The 23,174-nt window shown below is 33.1% G+C and overlaps 1 pseudogene; it reads left to right on the forward strand.

The window, feature by feature from the left end:
* Window positions 1-23,174, forward strand: part of LOC118749654 — a 122,476-nt pseudogene that overhangs the window by 52,909 nt on the left and 46,393 nt on the right.

A 23,174-nucleotide genomic window follows, 5' to 3' on the forward strand; every position in this document is an offset into this window, starting at 1 on the left:
GGTTGCCGGGTTGCAATCTCTACCTTAACCCGTTCCCATTCCCACATATATATATACAATTTCGATTTTTACCACTACTTTCGTTAAATTTTGCACTATAACAAACCTTTCTATATAAGGTAATAACTTGTACTTTCTAAATAATATAAATTTCTGTAGCATTAATAATGCAATTTTTTTTTTTCAAAAGGTAATTTATTAAAAAAAGATTTACTTTTTTGCTGTTGTTTCTTTGTATTTCTGACTTGAAAATTAAAAAAAAAAAATCTGGAAATTATGTACAGCAACTGAAAGATAAACTAATCGTCTTTATTTTGACATCATTAGTTGTCTAATCGGCTATGTAGTTCATAAGATATTGATATTTCAAAGTATCGAAAAAATTTAACTTAGCCTCGTATATCCCCTCAATTTCCCACCCGCGCCAAACAACTTTGGTAAGGTTAAAATCAGCATGAAGAGCTCCACCAAATTACACCCCTGGTTTTTCTACGGCTAAAAGGTCGGTATTCAACACATTTTGTAAAAATTAACCTCACATTTGACGTCAGTAATGAAAACGGAATGTCATCATCTGACACTGAAAGTTGACGACAGTCTTTGACATGCACTGCGGTAATGAAAACGCATTTAACATCAAATGGACAGCTGTCAGATGAAGGCAGTGATTCTGACCTAATGAAAACCAGCCTTTAGTACTAAGGAAAACGTAGCTGTTCGCGGGAAAGTGTGTGTTAACCAAAAAAAAGTAGACGAACAGACCTGCTGGAACTAGTGACAATCAGCGACACTGTCCGAAAGGAACGCAGCTATCGCAAAATAGCAGACCTTCCATGCAGTTTTAGCGTTGCCGTACACTCTTGAAAAATATGAGATGGTGAAATTTCTGGCATGCTACCGGGTGCGCTATATGCCGAAGAATAAAGTATTTATATTTTGTGCGGCGAACAGTAACCCATAACAATTTCTTTGTAGCGTCTAATTTGGAGACTGGTTTTGGTTTTCATCGTTTCAGGTATTTAGCTTCAGGCGACCTACAACGTCACGTATCCTTATGCTATAGAATTAGCAAACAACATTTCGGAAGCATAGTAAATAGCACATGTATGCACAGCTATCTATATTGCCCTGAAAGTAGAAGTACCAGCGTGGACGGTGGAAACTCTTCAGAAAACGGCGGGCAAGTTTTTCAGCAAGTGGAATTTTCGCAATTGTGTCGCCGCTATTGACGGCAAACACATTAATATAAAAGCTCCACCGAATACCGGCAGTATTTTCTATAATTATAAGGTATGTTAAAAGTAAAGATTTTTTCCACAAATATACTAAAGCAATGTTTTCCATGCAGGGGTTTCACTCAATCGTTTTAATGGCAACTTGTGATGCGTCCTACAGGTTTTCATACATCGATATTAGTGCCTATGGCAGTGAAGGAGACGCCAATGTTATTAAAAATTCTACGTTGGGCAGAAGCATCATCAACGATACATACTCGTTCCCTCAAGATTTTTTTGTTGGTGGAACAAAAATTCCGTACATTATAGTTGGTGACGATGCGTTCCCTTTTTGTAAGCGTATAATTAAACCTTTTACAACTAAACCACTGCCACGAGAGGAACGGATTTTAAACTACAGGTTAAGCAATGTACGACGATGTATAGAAAATGCCTTTGGCATATTAAGCGCTAAATGGCTTTGTCTAAGAAAGACATTATTTTGCAGCCCTGAACGTGCACAAAAAATTGTTTCTGCATGCTGTTTGTAGCATAATTATTTATTAAATATTTCTCGCTCAACTTACTGCACCAATAACTTCTCAGACAATTTGGAAAGCTAATTCATAATTCGAGAAGAGACGTCGAATGAAACTGGCATTACTGAGTTCCGGGGAAGACCGTCTGACTATGGAAAATATATTCGAAATGTTCCTAAAGAATATGTATACTCGGAAAATATATCCGTTTCATTGCAAAATGAGGCTGCATTTTTGTAGACATAACTAACGTTTTACTTTTCATCAATAAAAGCAACAAAAAACTTATAACTTTAATTTATTTATTCATTTTGCAACCTTAACCGGTTTTAAACCGGAAAACCGCTTCTTTCTATTAATTGAACCATTAATCGAACCGAAATTTTCCACAAATGTTTGATCCGAACCGAAAACCGAACCACTTTCCATAAAGGTTTAAAGGTTCGTTTCAACTAATTTTCAATAGATAAATGTACTCACTTTTTTTCTTTTTGTTAAACATGGTAATACCTACCACGTTTGTTTACCATGTGACAATATATAATGTAAAGGTAACCCATCTCATTTGACAGACACTTGACCCTTAACGAAGTTTGAAATGTGGATTTATATGGTGTTGGTTATGTTATTTGCTACACTTTTATAAAAGTATTATAAACATGAAATAAACAAAATAAAAGAAATTAGCCAAAACTGATCAAAATGTCACTTAACTGAATAGCTGACGACAAGTGTACGTGGTAGGAACTGAGGACGTGTGAACACATTTGGTTATGAAAATGTTAATTGTTGCATGTAGCATTGGATTTCATGTTTTCCTTTTCAATAAGAGTTAACGTTTTTGAAAACTCAATACACGCATTTGTGGCAATCGGCTCCGGAAGTTAGCTCAGCATCCATTCGAAACTGGCGAAAGCGGCTTGGTAAGGCGATGAATTTTCTACTTGTAGCGCGTTTTCCTGCTTTTCAATAAGCTTGCCGAATCAGTCCCACATGCCGGAGCTCTCTAGGCATGCGGTGGCAGTTTTGTTTCGCTTGGAGCATTTCGGAGTCTAAAGAAAAGACGGCGTAAATCAGTAAACTTAAATAATTTTACATGCTAACCGAATGCAATTTAGCGAAAATGTAAAACATATTGGGTTATATGAGCGACATACTCACAAAATCATACTGTAAGCCCTTATCGCCAGTTAACGACGTTTCTTCCGAAAAAGTTGGAGATGTAAAAGTTCTGTAAAATTTATTTATTATCATTAAGTATTTATTTCGAAATTGCGGAAATGTTTAGTTTGGACAACAATTTTGGGGTTGGGGCAGAGGGGGACAGACAGGGAGAGGATATTTTTTGTGTTTGACAGCTCAGCTCGGAAATTTGCAAACAAATACCGTAGTATTTAAAACCGAAATTATTATTAAATTAGTGCACAGATATAGTAAATAAAGCGTAGACTCTTGTCTACATGTGTGTGTAAATGTTTTTGATTCGGGTCACGCGTTTGGGCACAGCAACCCAAAATCGTTGTACAAATAACTAAACCGTATCCCGAAATTGTTCTTCACATACTTTCTTTTTTGTGACACATTTGGCAGAAAAGACATGACGTCGGAAAATTCCCAGTCCACAGTCTTTGGCAACGATGGCTCAGTTAAAGCTTCTCCACTAGAGCTTCCACTTTTACCTTTTTCTGCCACTTTGGAAACTATCTCGTATGCTCATCCAAGCCAACTTGCATTCATTTGCTACAAATCCATTCAATAGAACTATAAAATGGCATTCAGTACCATCTCTACTTACGAGGTTTATCCATCTCCATGCCAACTTTCTCCCAAGCTTGATCCACTGCATTTTTATTAGAATGTAGTACATTTCTGGTGTCCCAGATTCTTGGCCACTTCTCCACGACTTGTGCCAGTTGTAGTTTCTGCTCCGTCGAAAAATTTATTGTACGCTTCTGCCGCTTATTATGTGCGCTAATGTTCTCCATTCCTAGAAAACAAGTTGAGTTTATGGAAATTGAAGAAAAAACCTAACGTTTTGTTAAACTTACTTTATGCCGCTTGTTTTACGATATTTTTTGTAATTCGTCTCCTTCTTTTTTGTCACGAAATATATGTGCCAATAGATTTTTCGCGCGAAAAGGTGTGTTACCGTGCTTCGGTTTTTATTTCAAACTTTTAGAAATAGGCAGTAGAAAACGGAGTTTTTTTCGGGCGAGGTGCGTACTGCTTCGAAAAAAAATCACATAAAGTTTTTGTTACCTTGTTTTTATATGAAGTTTTCCCTTTTCGCGCGAAGTGCATACCAACTTTTAGCAGGTAAACAAAAACAGAAGTAACCCCCATCGGTCAATGAAAATAAGTACTGGCGACGAACTGTAATAATACCGAATCTGGATTCAATAACGGCCTCTTTACAACTAGAATTTTCCAATAAAAAATACTCCACCTCCAGCAGTAAAGATGTACGAACGAACGCGAAACATTTTGAACAAATCTATGATCTTGATGTTGAAGATGTAGATCTATTTAAAGAAAAACGAATGTCGACCAGCGATAAATAAGTGCATTTCCATTTTGAGCGCTTTTCCATGCACAATAGCGACTGTGTGGCGATCGTTTAGTACACTTCGTTAGTAAAAACCTGGCTGAGAAGCATAACAGGAGAACAAAAGCTTTCTGGACTATGCCTCATGTGTGTCCATAGAAGAATCGTTACCGAACACCTCAAGATGATTCAGGAGGAAATAGTCGAAAAGTTTTTCTGAAAATCCGAGACGTTTCATATTAGCGTAAAAATGATTTAATATAAAAAAAAATGTTTTAAGAAACAAGTACTGTTGCTTTGCCTCCCCCCCCACTTAAATTAAAATTAAATTATAATTTTCCATTACTGGTCTGGACATACAACATTGCAAGTTGATAAAAGCGTTGTATAAAGCAGATAAATTGGCCCATACATACGTTAGATATATGACTTTTATTTTTTTTTTTGTCGCGGTAGACCTTCCGATGGAAACACCTATATGGTTTTCTAAATTTTAAAATGCAACGCGCAAGTACTTAGAGTTATCATATTCGAATAAAATTTTGCACCGCTTATTTTTAGACCAAAATACATCTTTTTCCGCCCGGAAAACTGTATATTAAAGAAAAAAGCTGAAATAACGAACGGTCTAATTGATACTTACAACAATTTCTTAAAAATAAATAACATTATTATCGAATTTTAGAAATGGGCGTGGTACCGCCCACTTATTACTATATAAGTTTAATTCATTATGTCTAACTGAACATACTATCGAAATTGTTAGAAATAGGGATAAAACCACTTTGCTTACCATGTAACGGTAGTTTTCGGAAAGGTGAAAAAACTATATTTAATACGTGCGCCGGGTATTTAGTGTCGAACTTTGACTTTTTTACTTGTTAAAAAGTATTTTTTACATTACTTTATTTTGAACTTTTAAGTTTACTTTTAAACCAAAATTTAGTAGTTGCACTCCCTAATATCTGTCAATAAATCAAGGACAAATGAGATGATGTGTCACGAATTGGAACCTGATTTAATTTAAGCACTTGGCAGTATTCAGAGAAGCACGTCGCAAAAGTGTAAATTTTTCCAGGTACACTGAAAATAAAATCTACGTGCATATAACGAAAACTTGCGTATATTTTACGAAAGGTTTCGTCATTTTGAGCCACGAAAGTTTTCGTTGATTGTACAAAACCGTTTTCGTACATACTACGAAAATATGAGACATCAGATCTTAGTACATTTTACGAACGTATTCGTACTTTTTACGGATGAATTTCGTATTACTTACTAAAGAATTTCGTACAATTTCTTTATTTTTTTACGAAATTTTTGTAAAATGCACAAAAATAGTTCGTATATTTAACGAAATTATTTTCATAAAATCTGCGGTTGTTTCGTAGAACTTCCGATTGCTTTCATTCACCACACTGTAAAAAAACATAAGACGAATTATAACAAAACACTTTTATTTTGTTTTTATTCCTAATTTTAAGTGTTTCTCTTTAACAAAATGTCGTGCAATGTTTTCATGTGGAGGTACTTGGCAGATTCGCAGCTTCTTCGATGTTTGTTTGCTTTCTCGACTATAAATTGAAGGAAAATTATAAGGCGTCCGAAAGGCAAGTTTCAGTGAAAAATCATACATGTACTTACTTAAAATTTCATTAAGTAGTGCGTCTGTTCCTGGCTTGGGCTTGCCGTTGATAGCTAACTGATAAAATTGCCTATTTATGAAGTCCCACATTGCAGAGCAAGGCTCAGCGTGGGCGATGTTAAAAACATTGTATGCTTAAAGCATTTATCCACAGTTTTAGCATTTAATTTTATTTGTTTTTTGTTATTATATGGCCTTATAACTATTATATTCAACAATTTTTATGAGCTTGAGGCCTCAAGCCATAAAATAACAAAAAACAAATAACTTAAGGACGAGCACACCTAAAAGTTAAACATTCTAATAATAGAAATATTAACAAAAACCAGCAAAACCAACAACCACATAATCAAGTGAATTGCAGCGGAATAGCTGCGCTTGATTGTAGTTGGCTTAGCAAAGTGAAATAGCGGAAATAAGCAACAAGAATTAGCAAGGCAAACTTAGCACAGTGCGTAGACAACTGGCTGAGTCAGTGCTGATCGTCGGTTCGAATCTACTGAAAGAAGTCTGATGAGGAAATGTGGTGATTTCCCAAATAGCTATCACTTCTACCATTTTTTCAAATTATTGTTGCTTTTCCACTATAAGTTTTCACTTAAAACGGCCTCAAGCTCACACAGAGAAATATTCGTTTTCAAATTTGTATGGAACGTTTTACTTTTAAAAACGTTTTGACCCAGGTTTTGCACCTACAATATTTATTTAAATTTTGAGAACGAAAATTTTCAATTCAATTTCCAATATCCATGTTCTGGTTTTTGATACGAATATTTTCAAATCGTTTTTAAAAACGATAGTGTGATAATTGAATATGCGCATGTTGAAATTAAATCCTGAAATGTTTTTTCTTCATTTTAAAAATATGAGTTTTCGAATATGATATTCAAATTTTATTTTTATTAAATCACAACAAGTCGTTTGGTGCACACATTGTCAAAAATATATTGATATACATATACTTATAAATAAGTTACAACATTTAATAAATGAAATACAGATGTTTTGCATATTACTATATACATACATACAGATGTTCTTGTTTCTTCCAAGCTGGGCCTGCTAATTTTGCTTCACGCTGGTCAAATCCTGTAATTTAAATTAAGACAATTTTAAATTATTATTTAATAACCCATAAGAATTTGTTTTTGTAAGTTACTCTTACCAAAGCTTTTTTCGGTCAAAGAAGTCCACCAATGTCCCTTATATGTAGATAGGGGTTAGAATGGCAGTATTGTTTGTATAACTTCATCGCCTTTTCTGAAGATTGAAGTAACTTATTTATCTGAACACAAATTTTCCGACAAATGATGCAAACATATGAAAGTTTTTCATTATAGCTAGGTAGCTTTTTAAAGTCTAATGCAAAACATTTTATTTTTAAATATTTTTCATACCTAATTGACTGAAAATAAATTAACCTTTTTATTTTAAAAATGTCTAGTTTTTTTTTGCTTGTTGAAAATTGTGTCGCTGTACAACTTGTTGGGAAAATATTCTAAAATGTTTCATTTAAGTTTTTAAAATACGCTCTTTTGACGCTATTTCTTTAATGTCGTTTGTTCTCCTCAGTAAAAAAAAGTTAATATATTATAACGACCGTTTTTGTTTTACGAATGTCTCGTTTTAAAGTCGTAAGTACAAATACTGTATTTTTTATTTTGTATGAAGTAAAATTATATCAAAAAATTTTATTTTACAATTTGTTTTAATAACTTGCATTTTACCTGTATCATTTTCTCTGTGCATAAAAGTTTTTGAATTTAATTTTATATTGTATTTTTATCCAGCGAAAGCTTCTTAAAACTTTTAAAATTATATTACTCGTCTCACAGTAGCCAACCAGTAGTTTAGCAATGACACGCGGTACATAAATATATGATGAAATATTAAACTGACGGTAATTTAGTATATTGTACGAAAATATTCGTCTGTTGTACGAATTAAAAAAAAATGTTTCTCCATTTGTTCTATGTACGAAAGTATTAAGTAAATTGTACGAATACAGAATTGAAGATTTCGTAAATTTTAATACCATACGTAAATATTACGAATGCCTTCGTACAATATACAAAATTAGTCGTACAAAGATTTGTTCAGTAATTTACGAATGTGTTTCGTAAAATAAACGTAAGATTTCGTAAATTATACGGAAAAAAGGCTTTACGAAAGTCCTTTCGTTATATTTACGAATGGTTCGTAAAATCTTGTTTCGTTGTGAAAAATGAACGAAAGTTTCCTACATTGTACAAAACCAAGACTACGAAAGTTTTTCGTAGCACTTTTACGAAATTTTATTTTCAGTGTAGCATAGTGGAAGTATGTACACTTTTAAGACAAAAGTGATTTCTGTTGCGTATTGGGCGCTTTCGTCTTATTTCTGTATTTAACGTACTCCCTCTTACAGGAAACCAAATAATGTCGTTCTTATCAGAGGTGTCCAAAACCATGCACAACTTTATGTACATATAAGCTTATGAAACCTAATAGTTGGGCCATGTGAAACACAATACTGCTTGAAGCTATACTTGCTACGGCGGCAGCTATAAAGAACTTAGGGCCAGTTTCTCAATGTCTGGTTAACTCTAACTACAGGTTACACATCATTATCGACTCCCCATTGGGTATTATTTTTGAAGGTCTCCTGAAGGGAACCAGAGTTTTCCGATCGAAAAATATTGATTTTTAAGAATTCTATACCATTTCTACGAAAAAATTTATTTTCCCCATATAAAAATACATGGAAAACTTTGAGCGCCGTGAGCGACCTCTTAATATTTTTTGATTTCAAAATAAAAAATAGGGGTATACTTTCGATATAGAACAATCCTTGGGGGTGAGAGCATTACAATTCCACTTTACTGTTTTTGGACCGCCCTAATGTACATATATTAGAATGGTCCAAAAATGATTGTGAAAATGTAAATTCGGAATTTGTATGCTCTCACCTCCTAGGATTGTTCTATATCGGAAAAATATACCGTTTTTTATTTTGAAATAAAGCAATATTTAGAGGTCGCTCAAAGCGCTCAAAGTTTTCCACGTATTTTATATGGGAAAACAACTATTCGTAGGATTGCTTTAGAATTCATGAAAATCAATATTTTTCAATCGAAAAACCAGAGAACGTTAAATACAGAGAAGCTGTAACTCGCTACTCGTTGGCATTTTGTAATAGAGCAGAAACGCTCTAGAAGTTCACCACCTTAAATTTTTAACATAAATTGCATTAGAAGACCCCCACTTTTTAACAGCGTGAGCGCAGAGCGGCACAAAATAACAGAATTTGAATAAATTATCAATTGTTAAATGTTATTTATATTTGTTTATATCTATCAACAAAATGAATTTTGATAGATATTTTAGTGGCCCTTTCTTTGAATTTAATCGAAAATCTTTTTTATGTATTACAAAAAAACTTCTGGATAAATTTTGGGAAACCGTTATTTTCATAAAAAATTCCGATATCTAAAAATTAATTAATATAAATTTGCGAAGATTTTGTAAACCATATTTTCGTCAACAATTAGTAAATTCATCATTAAAAAAATTATAAACACGCTAAAAGACAAACGCATGAAAATTATATATACAGTGAAACCTGCTTAAGTATCCCCCCGCTTAAGTAACCAACATTTTTGGACACCGTGAATTTCGTAATATAATCAGAAGAAAATCCCTCTCTTAAGCACCTCCCCGCTTATTACCCAACCCGCATAAGTACCTCAATTTTTCGTGCCGCATTTACAATTTTACCTATAATCTTCCGCTTTTAAGTGCTCTTTTTAAGTTCCTTAAAATATTTACATATTTTCAAATTCAGTAGCAGCGCCACACACCTTTGGTAAAAAAAATTCTAAAAAATCAACGGTAACTTTTAGCCACTTGAAACTTGCACATTATTGCACTAAAATTAAATGGACTATAAAACTGTATATTCAAAAAAAACACTGAGAAAAAAGTTTGAAATTATGATGCATTTTTTTTAATTGTTCTACAAAATCTTAAGCTTAGGTTTATATGGTATTTGTTAGGGAATGAACTGTATTTTAATTGATGGAAAAATCTTAAAAATTAATAAACAAACATAAGTGGTAAACAATATCATATTGAATTGGGTCCAAAATGATATATCCAACTTTGCCTTTTGAAAGAATTTAATTCCTTTAAAAATTACATACCATTGCATTATATATATATTTTTTTTAAACTTGTTTATGCTAAGATCTTGGTTTTAAACTATATATACTTCTTTAAATGTTGTTATTCAAGTATTATGTAAGTTAACAAGAAGATGCAACAACATCAGTAATTATGTTCGCTTAAGTACCCGCATCGAGGTACTTAAGCGGGTTCTTTTAAGTACCCAACCCGCCTATTTATGTATCTCAAAAAGCCGACATTTTTCGTGAGGTACTTAAGCGAGTTTTTCTGTAGATGCATTTATGTATATGTATGCACATAGGTATGCAAATACACAAATTCTGCACGCGGTTAAAATTTTGTTGCTATTTTTTATAAAAATATGGTTCATGCTTTAATCAAAACCCCATAAGTTAAAGTTTATACAGAACTTAGTAAAATTCAAGAAATGTTCGTCTAAATTTTTAACTTATTAATCTGAATTTTTAGAAAGATAGATCGGTTTTTTAATGCTAGTAAAACAAGCGCAAGTTTTAATCGGCTAAAAAATCTTGTTGATTTTTAATGATTTTTTGTTCCTGACGGCTTTCTGTACTTTTTACCACATAAAAGGAAATTTCTTGTAGAATTAATTGCGCAATACCGTTTGCCCGTTTGCAAACAAAATTTAAAAAAATAAACGCTATATTTTATAAATTTCACTTGTTATATGTGTGCATAAAATCGCAAAATCCCTGGGAAAAAAATTATGAAAAATCAACGCGACTTTTCAGCCGCTTAAAACTGTGACTTGTTTCACTAGAATCAGAGAACGTAAAGTATAGAGAAATACCGAAAACTGTGAATGCCACATTTTTCGAGCCAACTGAACAAGCAAAGCGCATTTTAAGAGCGACCAATATTTGGAATACTTAACAGCGAAAGCAAAATACAAAGCAGAAAAGAAGAATATTATCAGAGCTAAATCTCACGAGAGCGTTTGGAGTGTTAATTAAATATGAATATTGATGATTTTTGTGATATTTTGGGAAAACTTTCAAATAGAAAACCCAAAAGCGTTAGATTTTTCCTGAAAATAATTGTTTTAGTAAAAAAAATTAAAATTTTTTCGGTGATTTGTACTAGTAACATGACATTAAATCGAAAATATTGTATAACATTTTCCGATTTTTGTGATATTTTACTAATGATTGCAAATAGAAAACTTCCATAAGTGTGTTTTTTGTGAAAACATTCTTTGATAAAAAAAATCCTTTTTTCGATGATTTTAACAAATACCGTGAAAATAAATCGAAAACGTTTTATAAAATTTTTTCGATTTTTGTAATATTTTGTTAGATTTCCAATTATAAAACTTTAATGGTGTTAAATTTTTTTTTGTAAATAGATTTTTAGGGAAAAAAATAATTTCTTCGGTGATTTGTACAAAAAACGTTAAAATAATTCGAAAATATTGTATAACATTTTCCAATTTTTGTAATATTTTCAAGTAAAAAAATGTATTGGTGCTGGATTTAAAAAAAATGCGGGAGTACTAGGTACTCATGAAATTTGATGTGTAAACATATGCGAACGGCAAAGCATAAAAGTACGTTTACATATAAATACAATCTCAATCAAAGCTCGTTAGCTGTCAAATTAGTTGTGCTTGTTATTCACTTTTTCTGCAACACATATTATGCCATTTAAATATATTTTAACTGAATATTTTATTAAAAATACCTTTACAAACCTATTTTCCTTACTAGCGGCAATTTTTGTTTACTTTAACAATTTAACATTCCTCCTCTTCTTCGCAAGTATAATCCATAAAACTATGTTGGACACCAACAAGTTATCGGTTTAATCGGAGATATTTTTAATTATAATTTTGCATGGCTAATCTCTTTTTCTAATAACAGATTAGGGAGTTAAGCTCGAAAATTAGGATAATCTTTTTATATGTAAAGTTAATATTAGGCGATTCAGATACATATATACAAATCGTTGGCTTAGTTCGCAAACGTGCTAAGTCCATTTTTTTTTTTATTTTTCAGGAGGGACAAAAAACCGTCTAACTTTTTTTGTTGTCAATAATTTTTCTAATCTGTAAATGCAGTTTCCTTCCTTAGTTCGTCTTGTTTTAGTACCAATAATCGGCCAATTTCAAAATAAAGCTGTTGCAGTCTTTTCGGCTCTTTTGGGACTTACCACATTTTCTATTTAAGATTTTACTCTTTTAATGTGAACTTAGCACATTTTCTATCAACCTTTTTCCATTATTTTTTATTGTTAAAAGATTTAATTGTTTGTTTTAAATATATTTTATTGTTTTAAAATAAATTATAACCTAAAACAGTTTTATTTCATTGCTATTAGAAAAATAACTATTTTAAGTCGTAAATTTATGTACCATTTATAAAAGAAAATAATTAAAAGTAAGTAAAGAGGTATAAGTTTGTGCAAAACCGAACTTTATATACCCGGCGCAGGTATCAAATACTGTCGCAAGCTGGGGCGTTTTCCCCGATTTCAAACGTTTTCCATAATATCCTGAGTTAGACTCAATGAAATACTTGAACCACGTTTAGTAGAAATCGCTAAATTGGCTACCGAGATACACCTTGTAGTCATAAAGTGGGCGGTGTCATGCAGTCTTAATTATTAAGAGATTGTTGTAAGTATTAACTTGGAGTAAATTGGCGTCGTCAGTTATTAAAATATCAGAGTTTTCGCATTTCTGAAATTTACCGTTATATATACGGAAAGCGAATGTAATTTTGATCCGATTTGAATAATTTTCAACGAATTGCTTTTCCGTACCAGGTTTATTAAGAAAGAAATTTATAAATCGGTTACCGAGTTACACTTTTGCGGTCATAAGTGGGAGGCGCCATGCCCATTATCCAAAAATGTATCATAATCTAATTTTCTGCTGAGTCGTTATCGAGATCATCGATTTTAAGTGAATTAGCTTTAGTAGATACGCGTAGTCATTGCCCGATTTTAAAGATTTTCAACAGATTTCTTAGTTAGACCCTACCGAGTTTGGTGGAGATCGGTGAATGGGCTACTGAGATATATTTCATAATAGGTGGGCGGGGTCACGCCCATTTTCCAAAAATTGCACAATAATATTTTTTACAAAAATTCTTCTTCACATACTAATTTTGAACAATTTGCATCCAATATTTACTGAAATATCGTAGTTTTTGCATCTTTAGAAAATACCTTTATATCGGAAATGGGCGTGGTTACAGTCCGATTCGCCCATTTTTAATACCAACTTACCTTGGATAAAGGGCAACCTACATGCCAAATTTCGTTGAGATATCTCAAGTCATCGTGTACACGGACAGACGTGTTTATATTTATTCTTGATTTTTTTGACTTAGCACATTTACGTACCAATGCATAACAACAAGTAAGAACAACATTACGGTAACTTTCTTTTTTGGTAATGATGTATTTTGAGTTATGCTATCTTAGTGCATCAAAATCTCAATTTTCATAAAAAGTGGAATTAGCACGTTTGCGAACTAAGCCAACGAAATGTAGGTTAGGTTAGAAATTAAACATTAAACTCACTTAATATTCATTTTGCTGATTTAATTTTTTTATTCATTTTCATTATTAAATCTTTTAATACATGAAATTATCGGTATGATTGATAAAATATGATACTTGTACTTGTGCCTCAAGGGCGTTAAAATATCCTGGAAACAACGCATCAGTTATTGTTTTTGAGCTTATAGTTTGAGCATTTCTATTTGTATATATTCCTAAATTTAGTTTTTCTTTTCGGAATATAATCTGTGGTTCATGTAAATGCGAGCGATTTTTGGGAGAGTTGTGTAGAGATTGAATTCCAGGATTTTACTCATTGCTTTTTTGTTCCGTACGTTTTGCTGTTTCTCACTTTTTACTCTCACTTCAGATTTTACACGAAAAGTATTGGATCAGAGCTATTATGTCATCCATACATATGCATATTATACATACATATATTCATGTATGTTCATCAGTAATCAACGATCCCAGTTAAAATGATTTCAGTATTTTTTTAAATTTTCGCCTTGCTTTTTTATCAAAAGAGACTACTCAACCTATTACTAAAACCATCTACGAATATCAAAACCAGGGCATGGATCACGTATGACGACAATCGTCTGAACGATATCGTGTCGAGATTGTCTTGCTTCATAAAAATCAAAAACTGTTTGATCGTTTGTGCGATATCGTCAACTCGATTCCAGTTTTGCTTCACGTAACACGTAACAGCAACACAAATGCATAAATCAGTGTTTTGATAACATCGTTTTGTCAGAATCGTTTGAACGACTATCGTTTCAAAGTTACGTGATTCATGCCCAGTTGCAACAAATGAGTCCATACATATTTATGTACATACATAGCAGGGTTGTTGCGAATATTATTCCGAAATAAAAGTCCTTTCCGGATAATAATCAAACCGCCTGTCCAAATTAAACAAATTTGGTATCATATGAAATAGGAATGAAATAGCTTTTAAACAGAAATAACGAACGATCTTTATTTGTATTTTTTTTTATAATTTAATACTAAAGAAATGCACACAACTGACACAAGGTTTGTTCGATGGTACTTGACTAACACTTTTTATTGAAATATTTTTAAATATGTGGCTTTCCTCGTTTAGACATTTCAGTTATAATGATATTAAAGTCCTCCTTAATAATAACAAACTTGTTTAATTTGGATAAGCGCTTTGTTCATTATCCGAAAAGGACTTTTCTTTCGGAATAATATTCACAACAACCTTGATACATACCCTGCAGTACGGGGGAGTGACTACAGGACTGCTGAATCGGTAGCTACCTAATAAACACCGTAAATTACCGACCGACTACTTGCAGTGTATTTCATCGATTACTTTTACAAGGCAATGTCCTAGGCGGTAGTCACCATCGACTCTCTCTGCACTACCGGGAGTTACTAAAGTAGTCACTTGCGTGATTTATGGGCGCCCTCTGTCGTAGTTTTTCTCTATTCTGCTTACGACTGGTTCAACTCTGCACTACCATGTACACTACCACGGGTTAATAGAGTAGCTACTTACCTAGGAGTCGGTGCAGTAGCGGTTCAAAAGTAGCGATTGACTCCAGCAGTACTGGAGGGTAGGTACAAAGCCGTATGCATGTGCGGAGTTTATACAATCGGAAGTAATAATCAATTGTAGCGCATTTCCTCTTACTATGCATATGCCTAAATGTATGCAACCATTTACAATAGCAAGCAAACACAGGGTGCTTCTAATGAAAATAAAAATTGTATGCTGAAATACACATGCCAAGCCCTTCGAAATTTTGAGCTGGGATATGAGTTACAGCTTCGCAAATTTTACCCTTACCGAAACCAACCATGTATACACATCAAAAAAAAACCTGTGAAATAATCATTTGTGATTTTTTTTAAGGTCTCGCGCTAATCTAAGCCGAAACAATTTAAGCATTTTTCCAAATTTTCGAGATGAAAAAATTTAAAGTAATCTGTGGATATATATAAATATATACTTATAAACACTTTGAAGCCCAGAAATTTTTAATATTAAAAAATAAATGAAATCATGTTTTTGCATTTATACAAATGTTGTTCAAGGCACATTGACCCACCTGTACAAAAATCGTGGCGCGTCATGGACAAAAATTTTACAATTTCGGCCCGAAAAATGTGAAAACGGGCTAAGTTGCCACGCTATATTTGTGAACTTCCGATAAAACCACATATGTTTGTGATTGTAGAAGCTTTCACTTTATTTAAAAAAAATATATTGTCGTTTCCTGCAGAAAACCTTTACTTTATTTAATGTTTATTAAAATGACACCTTAAAATATTAGTTAATGATTGAACTATTGGTGTGGAACAGAGAAACAGTGTTTTGCCAAAAATTACCAAAATTCGAGATAACTTATTTTACTGGATATAGAGAAATATGTGCCACTTTTCACTTGGCTGGCCGAGATTTCTTCAATTTTACATTTTAGAATTTTTGTGTCAGATTAACAAAGTTGCGCTTGATGGGAATGAATTTGCGGGGAGATGTGCTGCGGTTGTTTTTGTGAATGAATTTACTTGGCTTTAAGAAATACGCGCATGCGATTATGAATGAAATAGTTGTTGTTGTTTTGAATATGTGCGTAGTTATGTATGTGTTTATGTGTTCTGCCGTGAGTTGTACATACCATCCAGTACTGCTGGAGTCAATCGCTACTTTCAAACCGCTACTGCCCCGACTCCTAGGTTAGTAGCTACTCTATTAACCCGTGGTAGTGCACATGGTAGTGCAGAGTCGAACCAGATAGCGAAAAACTATGTCAGAGGGCGCCCATAAATCACGCAAGTGACTACTTTAGTTACTCCCGGTAGTGCAGAGAGAGCCGATGGTGACTACCGCCTAGAACAATGCCTTGTAAAAGTAATCGACGAAATACACTGCAAGTAGTCGGTCGGTAATTGACGGAGTTTATCACGTAGCTACCGATTCAGCAGTCCTGTAATCGCTCCCCCGTACTGCAGGGTACCATCCAGTACTGCTGAAGTCAATCGCTACATTTGAACAGCTACTGCACCGACTCCAAGGTAAGTATCTACTCTCTTAACCCGTGGTCGTGGACATGGTAGTGCAGAGTCGAATCAGTCGTAAGTAGAATAGCGAAAAACTACGACAGAGGGCGCCCATAAATCACGCAAGTGACTACTTTAGTAACTCCCGGTAGTGCAGAGAGAGAGCTGATGGTGACTACCGCCTAGCACATTGCCTTGTAAAAGTAATCGATGAAATACACTGCAAGCAGTCGGTCGGTAATTGACGGTGTTTATCAGGTAGCTACCTATTCAGCAGTCCTGTAGTCACTCCCCCGTACTGCAGGGTATGTACATTTGTATCTATACGCGTAGTATTTAGGCAGGAATATGCACATATGTATGTATATACTTAAATATGCATGTAAAAACGTTATCAATTAATTCAGCATGTACATACCAGGGTTGTTGCGAATATTCGCATTCGCATCCGCAGCCGCGGAGCTTCCGCATTAATTTTAACATTCGCATTCGCAAAATACATACATATATTCATGTATGTTCATGAACCACATGAACCACAGATTATATTCCGAAAAGAAAAACTAAATTTAGGAATATATACAAATAGAAATGCTCAAACTATAAGCTCAAAAACAATAACTGATGCGGTGTTTCCAGGATATTTTAACGCCCTTGAGTCACAAGTATATACAAGTATATTTTATCAATCATACCGATCATTTCATGTATTAAAATAATTCAAAATGAAAATGAATAAAAAAATTAAATCAGAAAAATGAATAAAATTAAGTGAAATTAATGTTTAATTTCTAACCCAACCTACATTTGTATGTATGTATCTGAATCGCCTAATAATAGCTTTACATATAAAAAGATTATCCTAATTTTCGAGCTTAACTCCCTAATCTGTTATTAGAAAAAGAGATTAGCAATGCAAAATTATAATTAAAAATATCTCAGATTAAACCGATAACTTTTTGGTGTCCAACAGAGTTTTATTGATTATACTTGCGAAGAAGAGGAGGAATGTCAAATGTTAAAGTAAGCAAAAATTGACGCTAGTAAGGAAAATAGGTTTTTAAAGTAATTTTAATAAAATATTCAGTTAAAATATATTTAAACGGCATAATATGTGTTGCAGAAAAAAGTGACCACGGTGGCACAGAGAAGAAGTTTAACTTTTCCTCGAGTTGTGTGAATAACAAGCACAACCAATTTGACAGCTACCGAGCTTTGATTGAGATTATATTTATATGTAAACGTACTTTTATGTGCCGTTCGCATATATTTACTCATCAAATTTCATGAGTACCTAGACTGACGACTTTTTTTCATAAAACGGCTTATTAAGATTAAGTTCTGTGTTTTCTTTTATTACTTAGCAGAAAAGCACTGTTTTTACTACGCAAATACTCCTCTGTGTGCTCGAAAACAACAACATTTATTTTAATTTTTTGATAATTGTCAAAATTTGCACGTAGCGAAATAAAAGTAAAATGGTAAAATGGAATGTGAAAAAGTTGACAGTCAAGTTCACAAATCAAATAAGAATCATTTCAAAGCGAATTTAATATCTATTGAGGAGTGGGACTTGGAACGCAATATATCGTTAGTATAGTATGAAAAGGGCGTAACTCACCTCGTCGCTGAAATACAAAAATCCGTAACTAACTAAAAATCTAAAATTCACTGTTTGATAGATTATGATGCATTTCATCGAATCATCAAGTCCCCACATCGTTTTATGCAATAACAAGATTTTAGTTAGTTGTGGCTTTTTTGCATTTCAGCCACAATGTGAAATGCGCCCTATCCAAATTATATTAACGATATGTTGAAAATTTGCGTACACTTGCCTCAAAATATCAAAGCACATTGAGCACATGGAATGAAAACACAAAACGGATTTGATATGGTACTGACAAAGGTGAGTAAGTAATTGTGACTGCCTGCAATTAGGAAAAGTCGATCTCAGCTAATAAAAAAAAAACTAATTAGAAGCTATTCATTACAGGTGAACCATTTCAAGAAGTCACCCGTGAACTAAGCAGATCTGAGACCTTCATCCGTCATTCCAATAATTCAAATTATAATAAAAAACGGGGTTATTTTTTAATAAAATAACAAGATTTTAAACTAATTCGGCTGGCAGCCACGACTTTCAAACAGAATTTTCTTCGAAATTATCATTCCTAGAAAATCACATTTTATTTGCCATATCCACCTATTTACAATCTCGCTATAAGTACACATTTTTCAAACCAGTCACAGAAGAAAGGACTAAAAATGAATTACAAAAACTAAAATCGTTTCATGATGCTAGATTGTGAAGATGAAAGGCAGGATGATACATCCGACATTTGCAGCGCCGATGCAATTCTCAGAAAGGAGTTATTGGAGAGAATTTACAATTTTGTCAAGTTTCAAGTTTTCCAAGTTATTCGCCTTGGGCGAGTAGTTATTTAGTGGCGCAGGTTTGATGTACGACACTTTAAGAAACAGGCTTTAACCCAATTCCAATTTTTAACTTCAAGTACTAAATTAAGAAAAAAACATTATTTAAAATTACTACCTTTTCCATTCTTTATTTACCTAATTTACCAACCTAAATTATTTCTTAAAAATACTTGACATCCGCAGTCGCATTCGCATCCGCGGATGTTAGCTTTTAAACATCCGCATCCGCATTCGCATTCGCAACATCCCTAGTACATACATATGTACAGTGGTCCACAAAATAATAGGAGTGCGTTATTTTGGTAAGTTTTTGCTATTTGTCTTTTGTTTATTTAATGTTTATTATTTTTATACAAAAGTCAAGCTGGGTATACAACAAACAACGAATAAATTCAGATTTCAACCTTTGTACAAAAATTATTAAAATTCTGTAAATTTTCACCAAAATATCAAACTTTTTAATCAGAATCTTCAGAGAAAATTATGGTATGCAGTTTTATAGCCCATTCAATTCTAGTCTGAAGAAGTGCAAGTTTCAAGCTGCTAAAAAATTCCGTTGATTTTTGGCACTTTTTTTTTTGCTGGCACTGTCCCCATATAAAAGAAAATTGTCGAACATACTTTGTATGGAAAAAACGTGAAACACCTTCAACCGAAAAAATTCTCAAAAATCAACGGAATTTTTTAGCAGCTGGAAACTTGCACTTCTTCAGACTAGAATTGAATGGGCTACAAAACTGCATAGCAACATATTTTCTAAAGATTCTGGTTAAATAGTTTGAAATTTTGGTGAAAATTTGCAGAATTTTTATAATTTTTGTACAAACTTGAAAATGTAAATTTATATGGTGTTTGTTGTATTACCAGCTAGGCTTTTACAAAAAAATACGAAACATTAAATAAACTAAAGACAAATAGCCAAAACAGGTTAAAATATCCCACTCCTATTATTTTGTGGACAACTGTACATATGCGCGGGAAATGCATTTTCATTTGACTCCAAAAATATTGGGGCAAATTCGTAGAGCAAATAAAGTCGACTCTAAGTTAAAATTTTTCAGCCCCAAATAAGGCGAAATTAGTTGCAGCTTGTTTCACAGATACCTATTCCACTGAAACTGATGTGAAAAGGCTGCAACTAACTTTGTTGTCGACTTTATTTAACTATGAATATGCCCCATTATTTACATATAATACGAGTATAGCAGTGAAAAGTGATAATGCACATTTTTTCTCAATATAAATAACTTTTCGACAAAAACAACTTTGAAGTTAACACGTGCAGTGCAATCAATGCATTTGTACGTTTTTTGTCAATGTATCCATCTTTGAAGTGGATTTGTGAGAAAACTAAGGCAGCGGTTTATTGCATTGAAAATAGCGTAGCATCTACCATATCCATCGGTAAAAAAGTAAAAGTCGATTTTTTCAACTCAAATGCCGACGGCAATTCACCAACGAATTTGGCAGTTGCATACATATTTGCATAACTTTCACATATAACATTCACAAAATTGTATCTCTCGCATACATATGCATGTATATAATATGTACATATACATATAGTAAGAATAATTTCGACTTCTATGCATGCATTTATTTTAAGTATTAACCAATTTATAGAACAAAAACGCAAAAAGCCGTCAGCATTTCGTTGTCTAACAAGAAAAAAAATTCATTTACATTGATGAGACAATTTCTGTTAAATTTGTTTTGCCTCTGGTTGGGCTCTGTTAAAATTCGTTTGCCTCTGGCTGGGCGCTCTTAAAATGCGCATCGCCAGTTTCGTTGGTATTTGACAATTTCCACTCTGATTCGTTCTTGGACCTTGTCTATAAATTTACGTTCTCTGCTAGAATTACCTAACCGTTCTATCTGGGTACACATTTTTCTAAAAATTCGGGTTAAAAAATTCAAAATTTAGATGAAAATTATAAAAATATTTTAACTTGAAAAACATTGTATATATTAAACAAAAACACCATGCATCCACTGACTTTTGATTGCTTGTGTATGTTCACACCAGGGTTGTTGCGAATATTCGCATTCGCATTCGCAACCGCGGAGCTTTCGCATTAATTGTAACATTCGCATTCGCTTTCGCATTCGCAATAATCAATACGGAGCTTTTGCGAATGCGAATGTTGTGGAAGTGCACCGATAAAACGTATATCTGGCAAACAAAATTACAATTTGTAGCCAATATCTTTTGCGTTTGGTCGTGAGAGTATTTCTTTAACAAAACTGGTCAACTTTGATAAGAATGTCTTTAAACATATTATTTCTTAAGCTATATAACCGAGCTATCAATGGGCAGTCATACAAGTTCCCCCTTCTACTTGTCCTTTGACGTACGCCAAAGAGAACATAGTCCTTTTAATAATATATTTTTTTGTTTTCTGTGCTTTAAATACCTGCATTTTGATTTGTTTTTGATGTTACATACCGTCACCTTAATTCACAAAGGCCCTAACCAGCAAATTTGTTATTTTATAGGAGAAGCAAAAAATATTACAAAAATCAAATCATTCATACGGATAGGGCATATTAAAATGTGGCATAACTCTGTTGTTTTTGGTACTAACACTTTAAAATTAGTGAAGGTGTATTTAAATATCCTAGCAAAAGCTGTGAAAAATGCAGTTTCGAAAAAAGTGTTGGTTAGGGCCTTTGTGAATTAAGGTAACGATTTATTCGTTTCATTCATTTTAAATCCGGCTCCTTGGGAAATTTTGAGCAAATATTAAAAAAATAGTAATTTTGTTTACTTGTCGGGCAATATTTTTTTCATAGGGATATACTTTGGATCCTTGGCTAAAAACCTCTGTAGTAAAACTCTCCCCCTACGTCTCCCTTCTTTGCTTTTTAAAGTCAAAGTTAGGCTTCTTCAATAGGGATTTCCAGCAGAAATGGTCAACGTCTGGCTATACAGAGAAAAGGCTATAGGTCTGACCTTTAATTAGGTAAGAATTACCTAACTATCTGAGACCCTCATCACCCGTGATTCCAATAATTCAAATGCTTGTAAAAAAATGGGGTGTTAAAAAAAATAACAATATTCTGATCCGATTCGGCTGAAAGCCACTACTTTGAAAACAGAATTTTGTTCAAAATTCGTATTCCTGCAAAATAACAATTTATTTTCCATATCCACCTACTTAGCTAGCTATAAGCACAAATTTTTCAAACCAGTCGCAGAAGAAAGTATTAAAAATCAATTACAAAATCTAAATTAAAAAAAACAGCTGATGACGTTACAGGTTCCCCAAATTCGGAAACAGCCAAAGGAATGAGAATGAAGAATTTTTTTTAAGAAGCTTTAGAAAAACCTGAGACATATGGCTTCGCTTGTAAGCGCTGTTTAAACAACGATCTCGCCATTATGCTAGATTCTTCAAGTGGAGATGAAAGTCAGGATGATACATCAGACATTTTCGGTCCCGATGCAATTCTCATTACTTTTTATTTCATATAATGTTCCAATTTTTAAACTCAAGTACTAAATAAAATAAACATTATTAAAAATTACTAACTTTTCCATTTTTTCATTTACCTAAGTAACTTAATTTACTTAGCTAATTGTTTCTTAAAAATACTTGACATCCGTATTCTCATTCGCATCCGCGGATGTTAGCTGTTAGACATCCGCGGATCTACATTCGCAACATCCCTAGTACACACATACATACATATGTACATACATGGGCGTAGCCAGGTAGGGGAAGGGGGTGTTCGAGCCACCCCCCTAACTTTCAAATTTTCCTTGTATATATATAAAATAGTACCCTGAAATGCCAGCTTAATAGGGTTCCGCCCCCCTAAATTTCATTCTGGCTACGCCGATGTGTACATATGTCTAATAAATTATGGCTTGTTATCAAAATACCGATCTTAATTAATAAACTTAATATTATATCGTACAAATAAATTTGTAAACCTAATTTCATTAAAATTATTTCTGCAATAAAATTTTCCATTCATGCAAAAAGCCAAACGCATAAATATGTGCGTACATATGTACACACCCTGTAGGGAAAACACGAACTAGTGAACCAAATTTCTAGTTC

This window comes from Rhagoletis pomonella, unplaced genomic scaffold (genome assembly GCF_013731165.1).
Source record: "Rhagoletis pomonella isolate Grant_MI unplaced genomic scaffold, Rhpom_1.0 Rhpom_scaffold_00028, whole genome shotgun sequence".
Lineage (NCBI taxonomy): Eukaryota > Metazoa > Arthropoda > Insecta > Diptera > Tephritidae > Rhagoletis > Rhagoletis pomonella.